At 37.4% G+C, this 22,353-nt stretch overlaps 1 protein-coding gene across 2 annotated transcripts in view; it reads right to left on the minus strand.

The window, feature by feature from the left end:
• LOC134817998 (high mobility group-T protein-like) overlaps positions 1–22,111 on the minus strand; it is a 69,878-nt gene extending 47,767 nt beyond the window's left edge. The window contains exon 1 of one of the 2 annotated variants that reach the window (XM_063827405.1): positions 22,080–22,111. The gene's annotated coding sequence lies outside the window, so the exon portion shown is untranslated. The remainder of the gene's footprint in view (positions 1–22,079) is intronic. The other variant, XM_063827404.1, reaches the window with a different exon arrangement.
• Between the last annotated feature and the right edge of the window lie 242 nt (positions 22,112–22,353).

Here is a 22,353-nt window from a genome sequence, read left to right on the forward strand (position 1 = left end):
ATGGAAATCTGGTTGATCACTTTGTAAAAGATTGGAGAACAGATTTAGCATCCCAAAAGAAAATGCAATTTTACTGCACTATCAAACAGGTATTCGGAGAGGAGCAGTATCTCAATCTAAAGAATAGTCAATGTCGCATGCACATAGCAAAAATCCGCTCCAGTAGCCATGACCTCCTTATTGAGAGAGGGAGATACACAAAAGAAACTGGAACGTGGACGAGAGCCTGCAGATTCTGCTGCAACAAGGAGAACGTTCAAGGCTTAGAATATCTCCCCTTTTTCGAAGGAACAATCATTGAAAATGAAGAACACTGCCTCACTGAATGTCCAATGTACCACTCAGCGAGACTCTCACTGTCGGAAAACCTTAAGAGTCTTTTGCTGCTCAAGGAATACGGAGCTATCATGAATTCTGCCCATGTGCAAGAACTGGGCAAATTCCTTTGCAACTGTCACCGCATCAGGAACCCGAAAAAGACGCCAATACTGCCTGTCACCCCATCAGGACTACCAACTCAACAGACATAATACAGATCAACCATCATTATGCAGATTTCACGATCTGTTGTACGAGCATGGAACACTAGTGATTACTGTTTCCAGTACGTTGTGAGTGTGAGTGGGAGGACTGTTTGAGTATGAATGTGTCTTTTGTGGACTCAAATACTGATATCGCAGTTTAGTGATCATTGAAGTTGCCTTTTACTACTTCCTTTTATGTTAAATTATTATTTCAGCAATTATTTCTATTTCGGTTGTTTGTACGGGAGTTAAATTTTAAGTGATTTTGTTTTAAATTTTCATGATTCTTGAAATTCGAATTTTACTTACTCTATCTATATGTTATTCATTCATGTATAGTCGAGACGATGGTGTTAGTGCCATCTCCGACAACTTTACGTTTAATTCCGTTTAATTCCGTTTAATTCCAGTGGTGGTATCACGTGATTTGCAAAAGGCCATATAGAGGCCGTATAGAGGCCATATAGAGGCCGTATAGAGGTCAAACCTAATCGCCCATTTCCCCTTTGCATGAACTTGAGCTAAAAATGGGTGCCCAATCATGCTTCTAAGGAATTTGGATTTGAAGAACGGTCTATGTAATGGCACAAGGCTTATTGTTAGGCATATGGCGATAGGTGCATAGCAGCGGAAATAATATCCGGATATGAGGCTTCAATAGGACGTCAAGTATTGATACCCCGCGTGAAACTGATCACGTCTGATATAACAATACCGTTCAAGTTCCAACGGACCCAGTATCCGGTCCGCCTGGCGTACTGCATGACAATCAATAAGAGCCAAGGCCAAACATTCAACAAAGTAGGACTGTATTCTAATGTCTCACCGTCGCAGAAGGATATCCGAAACAGTTTCCCTCCTTAGTGTCCCTACCACTCTTAACTTTGTATAACTCCCTGGGAAAAGAATCACACTTAAACTATGTTGACATGAAAAGGATCTGGGTGTAATTGTGACAACATCAAATCTCGATTGGAAGATCAGTGCTCCAAAGTCCCTTCTAATGCAAAACCACAAAATTAGGCATGGCGAAAGAAATATGTTATTTTGTCCCAAGACGTAAATCGTCGTAGAGTACTGTATCTCACTTTAGTTGAGGAGCCTATTTGAGCATTGCTCGTTATATGGAGACCAGTGCACAAAATCCCAGATAAGCAGCTGGAGGCCTCCAAAAGCGTGCAATTAAGTGGATTTCTTCCACGAGGAGTATATGAGATATCCCACCATCCACATACATTCAAAAATGCAACAGCAGAAGAATTATTGCCGATTGAAGACCGCATGACTTCCTGGATATCATCTCTTCATAGAAATTGTGAAAGCAACATATACCTGTCACATTAACCCTCATATTTGCAACCCATTTCAAGGCCACTCAAGGCCTCAGAAATAGTCACAATGTACTCTCTATGTTTTTGTAAGCTCTATCTCACCTCGACAAGCTCCAACCTTTTGCAAGAATTTTGGGGTTCTATATGACCCAACACTAATGGAATCACATTCCTCTAGATATCCGGAGATAGAGAGTATCACTGATTTTAAAAAGTAAACTTTCCACTTACATGTGGGGGAAAATTATCCCGGTGGAATCGGACTCTGACTTGAACTATTCAATAGAAACAAATCCGTAAAATTAGTTATTCAAGATTAAATTTCATGCTGTCTGCATTCACTTATTTCTCAATTCATCTCAAAGCACAATATTTTTATGAATTGATGATGGGTGTGTGATTTTGTATAAAGTAACTATTACATTTTTATAAGGGCCCATGCTTGTGCAAGAGCTGTCATTTGCACCCAATACAGTGTTTTTGGTGACCCTCAGTCCTTTGGTTACATACATTTTGGTCCGAGACAATTACCAACTTTGACAATCCATGCTTAGAGGACATATTCATATTTTAACTAATTCATGTTAATCTTAGTATGTAAATTGACTTGATTTGTTAACGATTTCAATAAAAAAATGATATCAGCTTTCAGCACCATTTTCTCAATATTATTCAGGGGCAAGAAGTTTAAATTTATCAAACGGTTAGAAACACTGAATTTGAAAGGCTTACCTCGGAAACAGATTGAGCCTTGTATGGTCACAAAACATTTGACCTTCATTGCTAATTTCTGAGACAAGAGAGTTCAGTAATAAATGGAGAGTACAAGAACATGGCGAAATGTAAAGGGAATTTTCATTGCACTGAAATCACATATTTATACAAATTTACTCGTTCTGATTCACATCGCGTGCCAGCTGTTTAAAAATTAGTATAAAAAAAGTACCGAGAATGTTGTTTATACATTATAAAAACTAGGAAATAGCATAGATAATAATTACAGTCATCAATAAAAACTGCATTAAATACGTTAAGCACACTATAAATTTGATAGAAATACAATTATTAAAAACATACTTTTTATACCAATAATTATAAACCATCTAATCATATTTATATCGTTTTAAACTCTTTTCACAATCGTATGAGCTAACATAAGTTTTCCTTTTCCATCAATTGTAAGGGGTTTTTTCAAAGAGGACAAAAGAGGTGTTGCGACACAATCAGGCTCAAATCTTTATAAATGTATATTGAAATAAAGCAATCCTTATCTTTCAAACGATGCTAGACTCTCCAATGGTTATTTGGGCGCGGCTCGTTTTGACGTCTGAGACATTAAAAATATGAAAAAAATTACCATTGCAAACAGTAATATTAGTAATATTAGTAATATTAGTAATATTAGTAATATTAGTAATATTAGTTATATTAGTAATATTAGTAATATTAGTAATATTAGTAATATTAGTAATATTAGTTATATTAGTAATATTAGTAATATTAGTAATATTAGTTATATTAGTAATATTAGTATTTAGTAATATTAGTAATATTAGTAATATTAGTAATATTAGTAATATTAGTAATATTAGTAATATTAGTAATATTAGTAATATTAGTAATATTAGTAATATTAGTTATATTAGTAATATTAGTAATATTAGTAATATTAGTAATATTAGTAATATTAGTAATATTAGTAATATTAGTAATATTAGTAATATTAGTTATATTAGTAATATTAGTATTTAGTAATATTAGTAATATTAGTAATATTAGTAATATTAGTAATATTAGTAATATTAGTAATATTAGTAATATTAGTAATATTAGTAATATTAGTAATATTAGTAATATTAGTAATATTAGTAATATTAGTAATATTAGTAATATTAGTAATATTAGTAATATTAGTAATATTAGTAATATTAGTAATATTAGTAATATTAGTAATATTACTAATATTAGTAATATTAGTAATATTAGTAATATTAGTAATATTAGTAATATTAGTAATATTAGTAATATTAGTAATATTAGTAATATTAGTAATATTAGTTATATTAGTAATATTAGTAATATTAGTAATATTAGTAATATTAGTAATATTAGTAATATTAGTAATATTAGTAATATTAGTAATATTACTAATATTAGTAATATTAGTAATATTAGTAATATTAGTAATATTAGTAATATTAGTAATATTAGTAATATTAGTAGTAGTAAATCTTTCAAAGTACGAAATATCTCTTTAAAAGAGCATCCTAGGCACCTTATAGATATCAAAACGCATAAAAAAGAAAACAAAAACATCAACCATCTTCTAACTTCTTCCACTCCTCCCTATCTAAAGCTAAAAATCTAAGGTCTTCGAAATCAGTCAAATTCTTAAGTCTAATATCAAGATTTCTACTAGTCAAGTCTTTTCTAATAACATCTAATAAGTTTAAACTTGGTCTACCCCGTCTCCCTTCCATAAAAATATCAGAATTTATAGCAAATAACATAGAGGTGTATGCTGGTGAGTCTTCCTGTCCTCTTAAGATATGTCCTAACATTCTCCATCGAAACTTAGAGACTCTCACAGACAAGGGAGTGACATAACAACGAGCATAGAGTGCCTCATTAGAAATAACCCCAGTAGGCCATCTGATGTTGAGGATTCTTCGGAGGTGTTTGCGATGAGCAATATCAAGTTCATTCAACGAAGCTAGTGGTGCAGCCCAGGAGTTGCAGTTGTAGAGTAGAATAGAGACTACTTGTGCCTCGTAGATTTTGATCTTCCTTTGGACTGAAATCTTGCTCTTCATCCAAACTTTCTGAAATTTACTAAAGGCAACATTACCAAGGAATATTCGATTCTTGATATCCTTAACAGTGCACATCAACGATCCTAAAGTTTTGTTAGAGCGCCACTCTTCATCACCTCTATACACTTTTCCAACAATCACCTTGCGTTTAACAGTGGGTTTAGGATCTGCTAAATAAAAATGGACAAATTCAGTCTTGGAAGAATTGATATGAAGGTCCCACTGCTGGAATATATCTTTAGCGATAGGAAGCATTTCTTTGAGTGGAGCAAGTTCAGTGTTATTAAAGTCAATATCATCAGAGTATCCTGTTTCGAGTGGCATGAATTCTTCTGAGATAGGAGGATTAGGGATTGGATGATTCACTGGGTAAGGTGTTGATGATACTTGGGAGAGTACAGATCTGAGGTGAATAAGTGCAGCGGCTTCAACAACAGTAAATAGATTACCTGATAGTGCATCTCCTTGAAATGCTCCAGTTGTGCTTTGGAACTCAATTGATACAGTATTATTGACTTTTACTTTCAACACTGTGTTTGATAGTAGGAGCCGTACCATCCTAATTTCATCACTAGTACAGCCAGCATCTTCAAGAACATTGAGTACTGTTTCTCTGCTGATGGTGTCAAAGGCACTTGACATGTCTATACTCATTCTGTGGTAGCTCCAATGCTTTCTAAGTACCACTGAGGTTAGCATACGTTGAGACCAAATTATATCGCCACAACTTCTACCTCTCTTGTAAGCACTTTGTGTAGGACCGGTGTACTGATCTAGCTTGCCTTGGATACGTTTTAGGGTAATCATTGACAGTAATTTTCTGGAGCAGTTTGAGAGGGTGAGAGGTCTGATGTTTGCTGCTGGACCAAGTGGTTTCTTAGGCTTTTGGAGTGGAGTAATGTTGCCTTTTCCAATAGATGTTATGGTGGTGTTTGTTTCAAATGCGGTATTTATACAGTCTGCATATTTCTGAAATACACTTCTGTTTGCATACTTAATCAATTCACTTGGGATATCATCAGGCCCAGTGGCTCTACCATTCTTCAAAGCTTTAGCAGCTATCTCAACTTCAATAGCAGTAATAGGGTCAGCGAGAGGACTAGGTTGATCAAAGAAAGTGTCAATAGGCTCAACTGTATGTTTTGCAGTGAACTTCTCTTCAAAGTGGTTCTTTAGTGTAGCAGCTTTTCCAGTGTCTGTACCTATGAAGTTAGAGTTTTCATCATGCACACTTATGGTTGGAGCACGTTTGATACCTGCTAGTTGGCGAGTGGCTGCAAAGTATGCTCTAGAACTATCAGTTTCGTTTATCTCTTCAGCAAGAGTGTCTGCATGCTCTTCTTGAAGGAGCTTGATTCTCTTACGAGTGTCATTTTGAATACGATTGATTTTGGTACGTATAACTGATCTATCTTCAGAGGTGTTGTTCTGATTGAGTAGAGCTTGTAGAACTTTCTTTTCATCAGACATCTCTCGAATTTCAAGGTCATTACAAAAGTTTTTAGGGCGTTTCCTAGGAAGGTATCCAATACTAACCTCAGCAGCTTTATGTACATCGTGAAACAAACTATTCATTTCTTCCTCAGGGTTAGGATTAACAGGGCTGTCTGTTAGAATATCATTCAATGTGTTGTTGTAATGCATTTTAGCAGCAGGATTACTGACAAGGGTTGTGATATCAAAATGCATTTTAGGTTTCTGTTTGGGGAAGACAAGGTGAGCGTCACTGAAGTTGAAACGTGTAATAACAATTTTGTGATCAGATTTAACAAGAGTACCCCCATAACTTCGAGAATTCACTAAAAGTTTCTTCAATCGACTGCTACATAGGACATAGTCAATTTGAGAGTAGTAGGGCAAAGTGCGATGTGAGTTTTTAGGAGTTGAGTAGTCTTTCATAAAACCAATTCTTGTTGTTATATGACGGACAGGGTGCTGGAAGCTAGTGTTGCAAGCAAAAAGTTTTTTTTCAACAAGAAAATTAAGAAGATGCTCTCCATTTGAATTCCTCTTTCCAGACCCATACATACCCATAAAGTCATTATACCCGAAAACAATATCTGAATGAGACAATTTACCGAGTCGAGAGTTGAAATCTCCAAGAATATATAAGTCCCAACTTGATGGGATATCAACAGCTTTGCCAAGAAACTTGTAGAAATAATCACGTCTCTGCGGATACTTATCACAATTTACTTGAGTGTGTCCATAGGCATTGATAACACGGCAAAGTCTTGGTTTACCTGATTTACTTGGTATCTCAAGATCTAGATAAGCAACCCTGTCACTGATACTGTTGTAACACTTGATGTAGTTGGTATAGACTGAATTTACAAGAAAACCAATACCTGCTTGCCACTTATTGTCAAATTGCTGAAAGTTTATGAAGCGATATTTGTGTGATTCCCATCATCTGTTGTAAAATGCAAAACTGAATCCTCAAAGTGACGACATTTTGTTTCTTGCACAGCGAGAATGTCTATTTTACGATAATAGCAATCTCTCAAAAGTTCATCCCGTTTAACTGGAGAAGTAACACCCAGGACATTAAAAGTAGCTAGAGTGAAGATTAGTGCTGTGCTTCTTCTTTTGCGTTCTGATGTAGATAATCTACTCTGTACGTTGCCGCCAGAGCATCTGCCGAAATCACTCGAACAGGCCATCCTAATATTAGTAATATTAGTAATATTAGTAATATTAGTAATATTAGTTATATTAGTAATATTAGTAATATTAGTTATATTAGTAATATTAGTAATATTAGTAATATTAGTTATATTAGTAATATTAGTATTTAGTAATATTAGTAATATTAGTAATATTAGTAATATTAGTAATATTAGTAATATTAGTAATATTAGTAATATTAGTAATATTAATAATATTAGTAATATTAGTAATATTAGTAATATTAGTAATATTAGTTATATTAGTAATATTAGTAATATTAGTTATATTAGTAATATTAGTAATATTAGTAATATTAGTAATATTAATAATATTAGTAATATTAGTAATATTAGTAATATTAGTAATATTACTAATATTACTAAATACTAATATTACTAATATTTCTAATATTACTAATATAACTAATATTAGTAATATTAGTAATATTACTAATATAACTAATATTACTAATATTTCTAATATAACTAATATTACTAATATTACTAATATTACTAATATTACTAATATAACTAATATTAGTAATATTAGTAATATTAGTAATATTACTAATATTACTAATATTACTAATATTACTAATATTAGTTATATTACTAATATTAGTAATATTACTAATATTAGTTATATTACTAATATTAGTAATATTAGTAATATTAGTAATATTAGAACATCAACAAATGTGTGGGCTCTTGTGTTTACCGTCCTCGTGTCTTATGCCCATCTCAATTAAATATGAGGGCTAAAACGATATTTCGGGTATATACGAAGCAAATGTGATAATAAAAATGGAAAGATTTTGTAATCTGCAGGAATTCCCAAAAGCAAATTTCCTCTGTCCCCCGACCTGCCTATAGCTGTAGTAGTACACCTGCCTATAATATAACACATAACATAGTACTAATTATGTCGATTATTATTCCAACAAACGGAAGGTTTGGCGTGACGAATGAAAATTGTATACCTTTACGACTAATGTTGATATGGTAACGGCGAGGCTGTTGTCATGGCAACGGTTATTGTCATGGTACCTTTACGGCTAATGACTTTGTGCCGTCACGAATTTACATTTTAAGTAGCATTTATGAACCAGAGACAGGCTCAATTACAAAATCAAGCGCTCAATCACCCCACAATGTGATTGCGGTTGTTTGGTGTAATCCACTGCTTGAAATCCTCAATTAGCGGTCTAACTCTAATCGTGCGGCTTCACAAACAACAGTTGACCCGGAGCCTCCTCTACTAATGTTATGTGACATCAAAGCGATGGTTAGAGTTGTGATTATCAGCCAGAGCACCGGTCTGAGAAACAGAGCTGAGAGTGATCTGGATAATCATTAAAATTAATGTATTGTTGAATCACGCGAAAGAGCATTCTCAGGGTTCAGCCCCTATTAGTATAAACTTCTTGCACCCTTACATCTACAACAACACAAAATATCTGGTGAGATCTTATTTCCGAAATGGTGAGTTATATCTCGACTTGCACCCTTACATTCTACAACAACACAAAATATCTGGTGAGATCTTATCTCCGAAATGGCGAGTTATCGCAATTAATGAAAGCTGTATCTCCGCTAACCGGACAAGCAGTGAACATGAAGGTATTAACTCATGAACCATTCTCTATTAGCTTATTACTCTTCTTAACGTGAAATGAACAGGATCTCCGACTCATAAGTTGTTTCTCGCTGCTTAGAGTTACACGAGGTGATACTGATATTTACTATTATATAATATACTATTTACTATATCACTATACGATATATTATGTAATATAATGGCTGTTCGTAATCATCCCCTCCTGGTGGCTGGTCTCGTACAGATTGTAATAAATTAATTGCGCAGGGCCGGTAAGGGAGGTTGAGCAAGCATTAAGGAGTTAAGAAACTTGAAGAACTGGACTAGTTCCTCTGGCGAATGTTATAAACGTAATTATTTACCGTAGTTTAGTCACATGTTAGCCACGTGTTAGTCACGTGTTATCGTGATCACGGAAGGTAACTCCTCATACGAGCAAAAGTAGGGTGAGCAGCTGGGTTCCACCCTCGCACGAAACTATGATTGTTATTCTCTCTCTTTTTACATTATTCTCTCTCTTTTTACATTATTCTCTCTCTTTTTACATTATTCTCTCTCTTTTTACATTATTCTCTCTCTTTTTACATTATTCTCTCTCTTTTTACATTATTCTCTCTCTTTTTACATTATTCTCTCTCTTTTTACATCATTACATTAAGAGCCCCATTTTCATGTTGCTAAAATAATTATATCCATTCAGTCGCCTTCTCATTCAGGAGAATTTAGGATATCATCATAGTAATTGAATGCTCTGTAACTAATGATGATGACTTGCAAGCTGAACATCCCGTCTGGCAATTACAGAATACAGATACTAAAAATATAGTTCAGATTTCTAGAAAGAAACTTAAACAATATGTCGATGGACTGTTTAAAGGTGATAAAGCAGACTCATCTGCCATTAAGACGTCTGCCATTATAAATAGAGCAGATCACCAAAACAACAGCAACGAACAAAATACTCCCATTAAAAAGCTCAAAGTGAAGCCAGACGCGAAAAAAGAAGAAGGAACACCTGGTGGCTGGCGTACGATTTATTTTAGATTTAATTGGCGGTTAAACTAAAACTGAAGCTGTTAAGAAATATACAAAAAAGATATGATTATAGAAGACCGCGTGATCGCAAAAAGTTACAGCTACTTGAACAGTTGGCAGGTTGGTTGCTACCAAACACCGGCTAATAAAAAAAGGTAACACTATTTAGTCTAATAATCCTGGGTGGCTGCTAATACCAGATAGTTTTTATGATAAAAGTCAGGGCTGTTTTTGTGTCCACCTGGCAGAGCTGTTATAAATATAATATTGGACAACTAAGAGAGGGGAGAGAGGGCTTACTAAGGCTCCTTCAAGCGGTCTCTTTCTTATGGTGGTAGGGCAGATGAAACTCAAGCTGCGCTCATTTATAAAGTCACGAGGCATGGGGGAGAGGGGAGAGGGGAGAGGGGAGAGGGGAGAGGGGAGAGGGGAGAGGGGAGAGGGGAGAGGGGAGAGGGGAGAGGGGAGAGGGGAGAGGGGAGAGGGGAGAGGGGAGAGGGGAGAGGGGAGAGGGGAGAGGGAGAGGGGAGAGGGGAGAGGGGAGAGGGGAGAGGGGAGAGGGGAGAGGGGAGAGGGGAGAGGGGAGAGGGGAGAGGGGAGAGGGGAGAGGGGAGAGGGGAGAGGGGAGAGGGGAGAGGGGAGAGGGGAGAGGGGAGAGGGGAGAGGGGAGAGGGGAGAGGGGAGAGGGGAGAGGGGAGAGGGGAGAGGGGAGAGGGGAGAGGGGAGAGGGGAGAGGGGAGAGGGGAGAGGGGAGAGGGGAGAGGGGAGAGGGGAGAGGGGAGAGGGGAGAGGGGAGAGGGGAGAGGGGAGAGGGGAGAGGGGAGAGGGGAGAGGGGAGAGGGGAGAGGGGAGAGGGGAGAGGGGAGAGGGGAGAGGGGAGAGGGGAGAGGGGAGAGGGGAGAGGGGAGAGGGGAGAGGGGAGAGGGGAGAGGGGAGAGGGGAGAGGGGAGAGGGGAGAGGGGAGAGGGGAGAGGGGAGAGGGGAGAGGGGAGAGGGGAGAGGGGAGAGGGGAGAGGGGAGAGGGGAGAGGGGAGAGGGGAGAGGGGAGAGGGGAGAGGGGAGAGGGGAGAGGGGAGAGGGGAGAGGGGAGAGGGGAGAGGGGAGAGGGGAGAGGGGAGAGGGGAGAGGGGAGAGGGGAGAGGGGAGAGGGGAGAGGGGAGAGGGGAGAGGGGAGAGGGGAGAGGGGAGAGGGGAGAGGGGAGAGGGGAGAGGGGAGAGGGAGAGGGGAGAGGGGAGAGGGGAGAGGGGAGAGGGAGAGGGGAGGTATTTGTAATAGGGAAAGTATTCGCTAAGCGTAAGAATGATTGCTGCTATTGGTATGTCAACTTGTAAGAGAGGGGAGAGGGGAGAGGGGAGAGGGGAGAGGGGAGAGGGGAGAGGGGAGAGGGGAGAGGGGAGAGGGGAGAGGGGAGAGGGGAGAGGGGAGAGGGGAGAGATATAAGGAAGGCTAAAGAAGACCCATACCACTACCAGCGACCTTATGATCCAACCCCAATAAAAAAGCTGGATAATGGATAGTGCTGATAGTGTTTTAATACTTAATCAGGATCTACTAGTAGCTAAGAAGAATAACATGCAGATTGACCCACCTTGAGTACTTAATATTTAAAATGAACATATATATTTCATATTATGTGGGTCAGGTGCGGTGCAACTCGCAAGTTGTCACGATTTGATCGTATACTCGGCAGGTTGACCTCATAACTATGTTATATAGTAAGTAAGTTTGATTTCCTGGTAAAGTAGGGACCATATACCAACGAGCACTCTCATTTACAATTTAATGTTTAATGGGTTTTGGTCTAGCCAAGGCTGTCAGAGTGACACTGACTCAGAGTGGGGAGAGGGACTCAGAGTCACTTGTTTCAGATTGTAAACGGGATCTCCTTGTCTTCTTGACAACCGTATACGTTCTCGCACTCGTAGTGCAGTCTCAAGTCTTGACAGCTACGTTGGTTAATCGTGTAGTGAAAAACAAGCGTCAAGCTGTAAAGTTACAAGAACAAGCTGTAAAGTTACAAGAACAAGCTGTAAAGTTACAAGAACAAGTGTAAAGTTACAAGAACAAGCAGTAAGGTTACAAGAACAAGCTGTAAAGTTACAAGAACAAGCTGTAAGGTTACAAGAACAAGCTGTAAAGTTACAAGAACAAGCTGTAAAGTTACAAGAACAAGCTGTAAAGTTACAAGAACAAGCTGTAAGGTTACAAGAACAAGCTGTAAAGTTACAAGAACAAGCTGTAAAGTTACAAGAACAAGCTGTAAAGTTACAAGAACAAGCTGTAAAGTTACAAGAACAAGCTGTAAAGTTACAAGAACAAGCTGTAAAGTTACAAGAACAAGCTGTAAAGTTACAAGAACAAGCTGTAAAGTTACAAGAACAAGTGTAAAGTTACAAGAACAAGCTGTAAGGTTAAACATGTTCATCATGTTAAACATGTTCATCATGTTCAACATGTTTAACATTGGAAGATTGGCAGTCAGATTTGCTTAAAAATAATAATGATAGACTCCACCCAATACTCCCTACAAGCTCAACCTAGGTCGACCTCGACCTTAAAACTGATTTATCGGACCTTTACCGATAGTTGAAATTCGACATCTAGCGTCATTTAGCGTCATCTAGCCTCAGATAGCGTCAGATAGCGTCAGATAGCGTCATTAAAAGGGTGCACGACAATTGGCGGCATTGTCGCTAATTGTCGCTAACTGGCGGTATCTAGCATCATCTCGCGTCATTTCACGCTAGATGATGCTAAATGTCGAATTTCAACTATCGGTAAAAGTGCGATTTATCATCACAAAAGTCTTTCAGTTACTGCTAAGTAGTTCATTCAAAGATGAAATTTATATATTATATTACACATTATATAATAATCACCATTGAATAGCTTAAATATCCAAAATGACAATAATATAAGCCAAGATAAAGTAAAGCTGATTTTAGAACTGTAGTTCGACTGAACTAAATCGTCAACCAACTGTGGCCAAAATTAAATTACTGCTTGACGATTCGCGGGAAATCTTTAAAAACCAATACAATCAAGGTATTGTCTGTACTCAGTAGTTATTATTAATGGAAACTAGTTCTCTGTTCTGAACCATCGGGTCATTAAAACTTGTGGTGATTAATTTATTTGATTTGATTCGAAAATTTCACTAATAGAACATATAAAAGGAAAGACACGCAGGGTAAAAAGTGTCCTTAAAAGACCATAATATTTTATAAATACCGAGTGCATGGTAAAGTGGTAGAAGTTCTGGAGATATACCAGGTAATAGTTTTACCCCAGACTCACTAACACCACCTCACTAACACTACCCCAGACTCACTAACACCACCTCGCTAACACTACCCCAGACTCACTAACACCACCTCACTAACACTACCCCAGACTCACTAACACCACCTCGCTAACACTACCCCAGACTCACTAACACTACCCCAGACTCACAAACACCACCCCACTAACACTACCCCAGACTCACTAACACCAGCTCACTAACACTACCCCAGACTCACTAACACCACCTCGCTAACACTACCCCAGACTCACTAACACCACCTCACTAACACTACCCCAGACTCACTAACACCACCTCACTAACACTACCCCAGACTCACTAACACCACCTCACTAACACTACCCCAGACTCACTAACACCACCTCGCTAACACTACCCCAGACTCACTAACACCACCCCACTAACACTACCACAGACTCACTAACACCACCTCGCTAACACTACCCCAGACTCACTAACACCACCTCACTAACACTACCCCATTTAAGAACGCACACAATTGTAAAATCGGTGGCCCACTTTAGTAAAACAAAATTTTAGTAAAACAAAAGTTTATATTACCTTACGAGACACATTTAAACGGCAAGTAGTAGTAATAAGTAGTAGTAGTAGTACGGGGTTTAAATGTATCGAATAGTCATACTTTAGTGCCTTTAATGGAACAATCACAAGCAACAGATTGCTCCCCCTCTTAAATTAAATGTTACTATGAAACTATTGTCCAATATTTGTAGTTCTAATAACGTTAACATTTATATTTAATACGTATAAGTGAACAGTATGATATGGTGTGTCTCGGCTTAAGGAATAACCAGATATCAGGGTAGACAAATCAGAGAGTAGTGGGGGGGGGGGGGCTACATTGTGTTGTAAAACCAACATTCGTATAAAAAAGTGCTAGTGAGCTTGTGAACGAAAAACAAAGTTACCTCAGAAATAAGAGGAAGGAAATGGAACTTTATAGAATGTTTTACTCAGGTGCAAGTTTAGTACTGGAGCAATGTGGCTCACCTCCGGAATGCACTACTTTCTGTAAAAGTGTTTGAAACAATGTAAATGTAAAAATAAGTAGCCTGGCCCTTTGATCTGAGTAGGCTCAGTTAGCCCTGAGTAGGCTCAGTGTGGAGAATGTGTTCTAAACATTAATACAACTACTAGATATGTATAGGAGTGTGAACTAAAGTTGTAACCATGGTTACAACATATTGTTGCCATGGTTACAACATATTGTTACCATGGTTACAACATATTGTTGCCATGGTTACAACATATTGTTACCATGGTTACAACATATTGTTACCATGGTTACAACATATTGTTACCATGGTTACAACACATTGTTACCATGGTTACAATATATTGTTACCATGGCCATGGTTACATGTTGATGTAAGACAACTTAGGATAAAGTCTCCTTTTAATCCCTGATATAATGAACAGTAAATTTGTAAATTATCACTTCTGAGGAATAGCTAAAATGTCTCTACCAGCTGTCGTTACCATGGTTACCATGGTTACCACAGCTGTATCCTTCACGACAGATCACAAGATCCAATCTTGAAATACGCGACTTATTAGAAATATGTAGTATTTGTAGTATTTGTAGTGCCCAGTATGAAGCAAGCAAGCGCGTGAGTAGACACGTTAATAACCACGTCAATATCTTGTAAATGGTTGTCAAGTTAGGTTGATTTATTTGGCCCTGATCTCATAAGGGGAGTTAACTAATTCTGTGAATATACGAGTTACCATGGTTACGTGAATATACGAGTGTCAGGCCGGACCTCACAGGAAGTTTATTGATTTCACGTAAAAGATTTTATTTCTGCCGATATTGCACTTAAGCAGATAAATGTCTTGTCACATAGCCTTTACAGTTCCCCAAAATTCTCGTTAGTAGCAAAATATTAAAGTTGTCATACGAAAAAGAGATTCTTGGCTTCCGTCGACGCAACCAATCAAGGGCTATTTTTAGCATCTTCATTATGGGAGTGACTACGAGTGGGTGGATAGTTCTAATGATATAGAGTGAAACAAGAAGGATAGCACAATTTGTTGATCATTCTGACCCAGGTCGTGGTTACAAGACACGGGGGGATATCAAACCACTATCAACAAATACTACAATATATAAGTTATAGGGAAAATAAATATGCAAATTTCATTACGCAATCTGCTTAACAATCCGTTAGCGGTATGATCAAGAAATATCCGATAAATGAAGGTGCCAATAATCCTAATAAATAATACTCTCTCCCCATAAAACTTATCTTGATTAATTGAAACTATCTCAGAGCTAGAGCTGATGACATGCTTTGTATTGTGATAAATTATAATGTCACCCGCGCGTTATGGGCCACGCGTTATGGGCCACGCGTTATGGATCACGCGTTATGGGTCACGCGTTATGGGTCACGCGTCATGGGTCACTCGTTATGGGTCACTCGTTATGGGTCAGGGGTGGTGGAAGTATTACAAAATAAGAATTTCGTAAAAATGAAGTTAGCCCTTTCAGACCCTGCGCCCTCTATTTACCACTTTAGACGTCATACTACATAGTGATTGTGTTGAATTTACAATTAAGTTGTGATCTTTAGGATAAGAGTAACATACTAGAAAACATGTTTAGTTGGTAAAACGTGCGTTTGAAAGATAACCGCTACAAGTTACAACCTTGAAAAGATACAACCCCCACCTACTAAGAAGTAAGACACTGTGTTGTAACCATGGTAACAATATATTGTTACCATGGTAACAATATGTTGTAACCATGGTAACAATATGTTGTAACCATGGTAACAATATGTTGTAACCATGGTAACAATATGTTGTAACCATGGTAACAATATGTTGTAACCATGGTAACAATATGTTGTAACCATGGTAACAATATGTTGTAACCATGGTAACAATATGTTGTAACCATGGTAACAATATGTTGTAACCATGGTAACAATATGATGTAACCATGGTAACAATACGTTGTAACCATGGTAACAATACGTTGTAACCATGGTAACAATATGTTGTAACCATGGTAACAATACGTTGTAACCATGGTAACAATGTGTTGTAACCATGGTAACAATATGTTGTAACCATGGTAACAATATGTTGTAACCATGGTAACAATATGTTGTAACCATGGTAACAATATGTTGTAACCATGGTAACAATACGTTGTAACCATGGTAACAATATGTTGTAACCATGGTAACAATATGTTGTAACCATGGTAACAATACGTTGTAACCATGGTAACAATATGTTGTAACCATGGTAACAATATGTTGTAACCAAGGTAACAATATGTTGTAACCATGGTAACAATATGTTGTAACCAAGGTAACAATATGTTGTAACCATGGTAACAATATGTTGAAACCATGGTAACAATATGTTGTAACCATGGTAACAATATGTTGTAACCATGGTAACAATATGTTGTAACCATGGTAACAATATGTTGTAACCATGGTAACCTACTAAGACAATGTAATACTTCATCCTGCTGAACATTGGTTGAAAAAATGTTGGAACTCTTAATAATAACGAGGACTGAATAAAACTGAATAACTAAGCGAATTTACAAGTACAGACAAGCTGAACAGTACACGTGCAACATAATAAAATTGCACGTGCAATATTACCGCACGTGTGGACATTATAAATCTCATTTGGCCTTTTTTCCATCAAATAAAGCACCTTGCACTCCAAATCCTAATTCCTGAACTGTCCGATTGATATAGGCACCAAATCTAAAAATAGGCCCATATTTTAACAAAAATTGATCAACAATTCGGAAATAAAAAGCCGGATTCCGTTCAAATTTTACCGCTGAGTGATTCATGACAACGTACTAAAGTATTCCAAGTTTGAAATAACATATTACTTAATAACTAATAATGACATAACTAATAAAATTAAACATATTATATGAAATGAAATGAAATGAAATGAGGTATTTATATCCCGCTCATATGATTAACCAACAACACAAGGAAGAGGTTAACCATGTCAGAGCGGCTGACTGTGAGTAAAGTGAGCAAATGTGTAAAATGAACAAAAGTATAACTCAAAAAGGCTTAAGACAAAATTAAAACATCTTTTATTGTAAACACCACACTAGACTAAAAAGAAGCAGAAACCATACAATACGTGTAGGTATTATAAATGATAATACAGTGACATGATCAACAAAAAAGAGAGACAGATCCTAGAAAGGTAGAGATCGAGACATAAAATGGAGTGCAGTAAAAAATAAAAGCCAATGTGTCTTGCAAAGTGAAGACAAATGGGAAGAAAAAACATCAAAACTGATTATATAAATGGTTCTTTAACATTCGCTTGAAGCAGTTGGTATCAGTAATACATCTCAACATCATTGGAAGAGAGTTCCATGCAATCGGTGCATGGCTTGAGAAACGTCTGTCATCAACTTTTGACCTTTTATTCTTTGGTACCTTTAACATGAGATGGTCACCAGATCTTTTCGACCTGGTCATGGTGTTTGAAAGTTCTGTATCCATTACAGCCACATCTAGTAATGCTTTAAGGTAATCAGGTGCAGTACCGTGAACTGATTTGTGGGTTAAAAGACAAACCTTAAAGAAGATTCGTTGGTCTATAGGGAGTATGTGGGCCTTCTTATAGAAGGGAACCAAGTCCGTGGTTCTGTCTTCTATGTTATAGATGAAACGAACTGCCCCATTAAGGGTGGATCTAAGTTTGTTTAATCTGGTCTTGGGTAGATTCATGTACAGAGAATTACAGTAATCTAATTTAGATATAACCAGTTGTTTCACCAACATCAATTTAATGCCTTCATCCAGGTAACGACCAATAGTTCTTAAGTTCATCATTGTCCAGCTACATTTCCTTTTCACATTATTTATTTGTCTTTCCATGTTTAAAGTTTCATCAAATTTGACACCTAGACTCTTCCAGCTGTCTCCTTTGCACTCCGTAGGTAGAATTTCAGTGCTTCCGAATTGTAGTCTGACACTGAGTTCACACTTTTTTTGAACATGGCTCTTTCCTAACACCAGTAGTTCTGTCTTTGTTTCATTCAGTTTCATGTAATTGTTCACCATCCATGTTTTGATCTCTGCAAGACATTTGTTTGTCCTGTCTTGGACATCAGTGAACTGTACCACACGGTTTGGTTGAAACGAGATGTACAGTTGAGAATCATCTGCATATAGCTGTATATCAAGACCATATTTGGCAGCAATTTTTTGGAGAGCTTTGATATAGAGGATGAAAAGAATAGGCCCCAAGAGTGATCCCTGGGGAACTCCAAACAAAAGCTCCAAGAAAGTAGAAAGAGTATCGTCAATCTTCACACAGAAGTGTCTCTTCTCAAGGTAGGACTTTATCCATTGCAGTGCACTTCCAGTAATTCCATAGTCTTTCATAAGCTTTTCCAATAAGACTGTGTGGTCAATGGTATCAAACGCTGCACTTAAGTCGAGAAGTACAACAATAACAACATTCCCAGCTTCAATTTCTTTGTTAAGATCATCACACATTCTTACAAGTAATGTTTCACAGCTGTGGTTAGGGCGGTATCCCGATTGGACCACCGAGTAGAGGCTATGTGTCGTGAGATGGACGTTGAGCTGGTTAAGTACAGTTCTCTCTAGGATCTTGGAGAAGGCAGAGAGGTTAGAGACTGGTCGATAGTTACTGAGAATATCAACATCAGCATTTTCCTTCTTCAAAGTCGGCTTGATGACTGCTTTCTTCATATCTGAGGGAAAGATTCCAGTCTTTAAGGATGAGTTCAAGACGTGGAGTAAAATAGGTGTCAGTTCAGCGACACAGTTTTTTAAGAGAAATGCTGGGATCGGATCCAAGCAGCAGAACTTGTTAGACATCTTCGATACCAGGTCTTTTAGTTCATCAGCTGTTATCTCAGAGAAATTATCAAAGATGAAGTCTTTATCAAGAACAGGATCTTTGTCTTTGTCTTTGTCTTTGTCTTTGTCTTTGTCTTTGTCTTTGTCTTTGTCTTTGTTTATATCTTTGTCTTTGTCTTTGTCTTTGTTTATATCTTTGTCTTTGTCTTTGTCTTTGTCTTTGTCTTTGTCTTTGTCTTTGTCTTTGTCTTTGTCTTTGTCTTTGTCTTTGTCTTTGTCTTTGTCTTTGTCTTTGTCTTTGTCTTTGTCTTTAACAGAATCTTTTCCTTCCTTCTCAATGGCTCGTCTGATGGTAGCAACCTTTTCAGCGAAAAAATCTTTAAAATCTTCTGATAGTTTAACAGGATCCTTGTAGTTTGGAAGGTTTTGGGTGTCATTTCCTAAAAGTCTGTTGACTTTTTTGTACAATGCTTTAGTATCCCCTGAAGAGGACCTAAGAGAGGTTTTGTGGTGAGCACATCTTTTAACAAACTCTACTAGGGAAAACTCATCTCTTAGCTTAACATAATCAGATCTCAAGTACTCAGATCTTTCACTATCTATATAATCTACTTTATCTTTTCTCCAGGCACGTTCCGCAGTTCTCCTTTTTCGCCTGAGAATACGAAGTTCTAGATCTAACCAGGGCATTGGCTTCTTGGTAATCTTCTTTTTTATGTAGGGACAATGTTTATCCATTAACTGAGTGAGTACGGTGTTGTAAAGGACGACAGCATCATTCGGAGACATATCTTTGGGGAAGTTTGTCAGTTTTGAAATTACAATATCTTCTTTAAACTGTTCTGTATCAATTAAATTAAAGTTTCTGTAGTTCATAAATTTAACGTCTTCTTTGGTCTTTGTCTTGATGTCTGCATCGAAGAGGACAAGAAAATGGTCAGATTTGGTTCTTGAGGGACGGATTTCAAATGAAGTCAGTTTTTCCTTGAAGGATCTATTAGTAACTACAAGATCTAGGGTTCCACCTTGGTCATGGGTTGGCTCAAGAGGAACATGTTGATAAAGGTCATACTCCTCCAGGAGTTGGTAGAGCTTCTTTGGGTAGTGTTCTTCAGTCTTTTCCATGTGAAAGTTGAAATCTCCAGCGATAATAGGAAAACCAGGTTTGACTGTGAGGTCTTTAAGGTAGTCTTCAAATTCTTCTAGAAAGGCACACTCCGTGTACCGAGCCTTCTTGGTGTAAGGAGGCCGATACAAGTTCACAAGTCTCACAATATCTTGTTGAGATTGTAGCAGTGATTCCATCACTTGGAAGGATTTGTACTTCGTGACCTTACTATTACTTTTTAACTGGAGGACATCACGAAATAGCATAGCTATACCTCCTCCTCCTCTATGTTTTCGTGGGTCCGAGAGTATATTCCAACCAAGGTCTTTGATCTCCATTATCTTAGCTGTGTTTCCATCACGAAAGAAAGTTTCTTGTACAAAACAGATGTCACAGTCAACTTCTTGAAGATGCTCTAAGACTCCGACTGTTTTGTTCACTAGGGATCTTACATTGAACGTTCCAATCCTTAAAATCTTCCTAGGCGTAGTTTGGTCTCCTTTGTCTTCTGTACGTACCAGTTTTTTGAACTCTCACATCCTGCTGTCCTATTCATGATTCCAATCCGTTCTCTTACATACGAGGGACATAGGTTGTCAGAGGCTTTATGGGTCTTTGCTGAGTTCTTCTCCGAGTGTTTACTACTTTTGGCGCAGTTAGAGCACTTTATCTTTGTGACAATATTTTCACTCTTGCTTCTACAGTCTTTTGACTTGTGGTTTCCTGCACAGAAGAAACATGTTGGGTCTTTATCTTTGGCTTTACAGTACAGGGAGTTAGCCATGTGACCAAATTCCTGGCAATGATAACATTGGATGACATGAATTCGGTCTGTGACATGGTGTTCCCTAAGGTCAATGTGTACATAGTCTCTGTTTTGTCTGATTGACTCACGTACTGCTGCAGTGACACGGATGACAGCCGTTTTCTCTTTATCATCGAAGAAAACCACTTTAACCGCATCGTCTTTTTCAGAAGAGGACTTCAGTACTTCATTCTTTTCCAACAGTTTCTCTAGCAATGTATCCTTGTTTGTGATGTCAGAGGGAATATTTCGAATAGACAGTTTGGGGTCCAATTTCTTCCCTGGTTCGGACTTTGTCGATACCTTGTATTTATCTTGACTTTTAAATACCGTCTCAGCTTTGTTAAGTTGATCCTTGGTACTGAACTTGAAAGTCGCAGTATTTCCGGACACTCTAAAATTCTTCACTGGGTTTATTTTAAGGGAACCTTTCATTTCCTTTTCATCATCAATTGTGATAGGTTCTGCGTCTTCAGAGTCTGTGGTATTTTTCTCAACTGTGAGTGTGTGTTTTTCTGCAAGCATAGTTTCTTCTTTTGCTTTCTTTTCTTTGGGTAGTGTTGCTACCACTGTATTCAATAAATCTGGTAGTATTGTGGGCAGTACTTCTGCTAGTACCTCTTTGAGCTGTGTCTTTATAATTTCCTTGAAATCTGGTGATTCCTGTTTAATAGGAGTTGTGGCTTGTTTTGTTCCTAAAACTTTTTGTGTTAGTTGGAAAGCATTTTTGGGGAAAGTGTACAAATCCTGGATAACAACAAACATCTCCATTTTTTTATTTGCAGACGTAAGGTCATCAAATATCGCTGATTGAATAGTTACCTTAATCTTATTGTCATTATCATCTTTCTTACCTTTAAACAAAAGTGTATTGCGGTTTATCTTTTCCAATTGTTCCTCCATCTTTTTCATGTCCAACTTCATCTTTTCCATGTCAAAAACCCTGCTAGAAAGATCAAGGACCGAAGGGACAAGTGACAAATTGTCAGTTCTTAAAAAAACTAAACAACTGTTTTGTAATAATTCGATACCTCAAATTATTTGTTATATAGTAGTGTTGAAAGTATTAAAACATATGTATAAAATATATCATTTTATCAATAAATATCACGATATGGCTGACATCTGCCACGCTGCGAGGGTCCATTAAAATTGAAATGCTGTCAAAGAAATAAATATGGCAAATATTAACTCTCCAATCTGGTCATTTTAACGTTATGAAGCTGCATGCAACCATGGAATAGTTTAAGAAATAAATAAAAGCTGCTTAAATATATTTATTTAAATATATTTAATTTCACCAAC

Source organism: Bolinopsis microptera, chromosome 7 (genome assembly GCF_026151205.1).
Source record: "Bolinopsis microptera isolate Bmic1 chromosome 7, MBARI_Bmic_1.0, whole genome shotgun sequence".
NCBI lineage: Eukaryota > Metazoa > Ctenophora > Tentaculata > Lobata > Bolinopsidae > Bolinopsis > Bolinopsis microptera.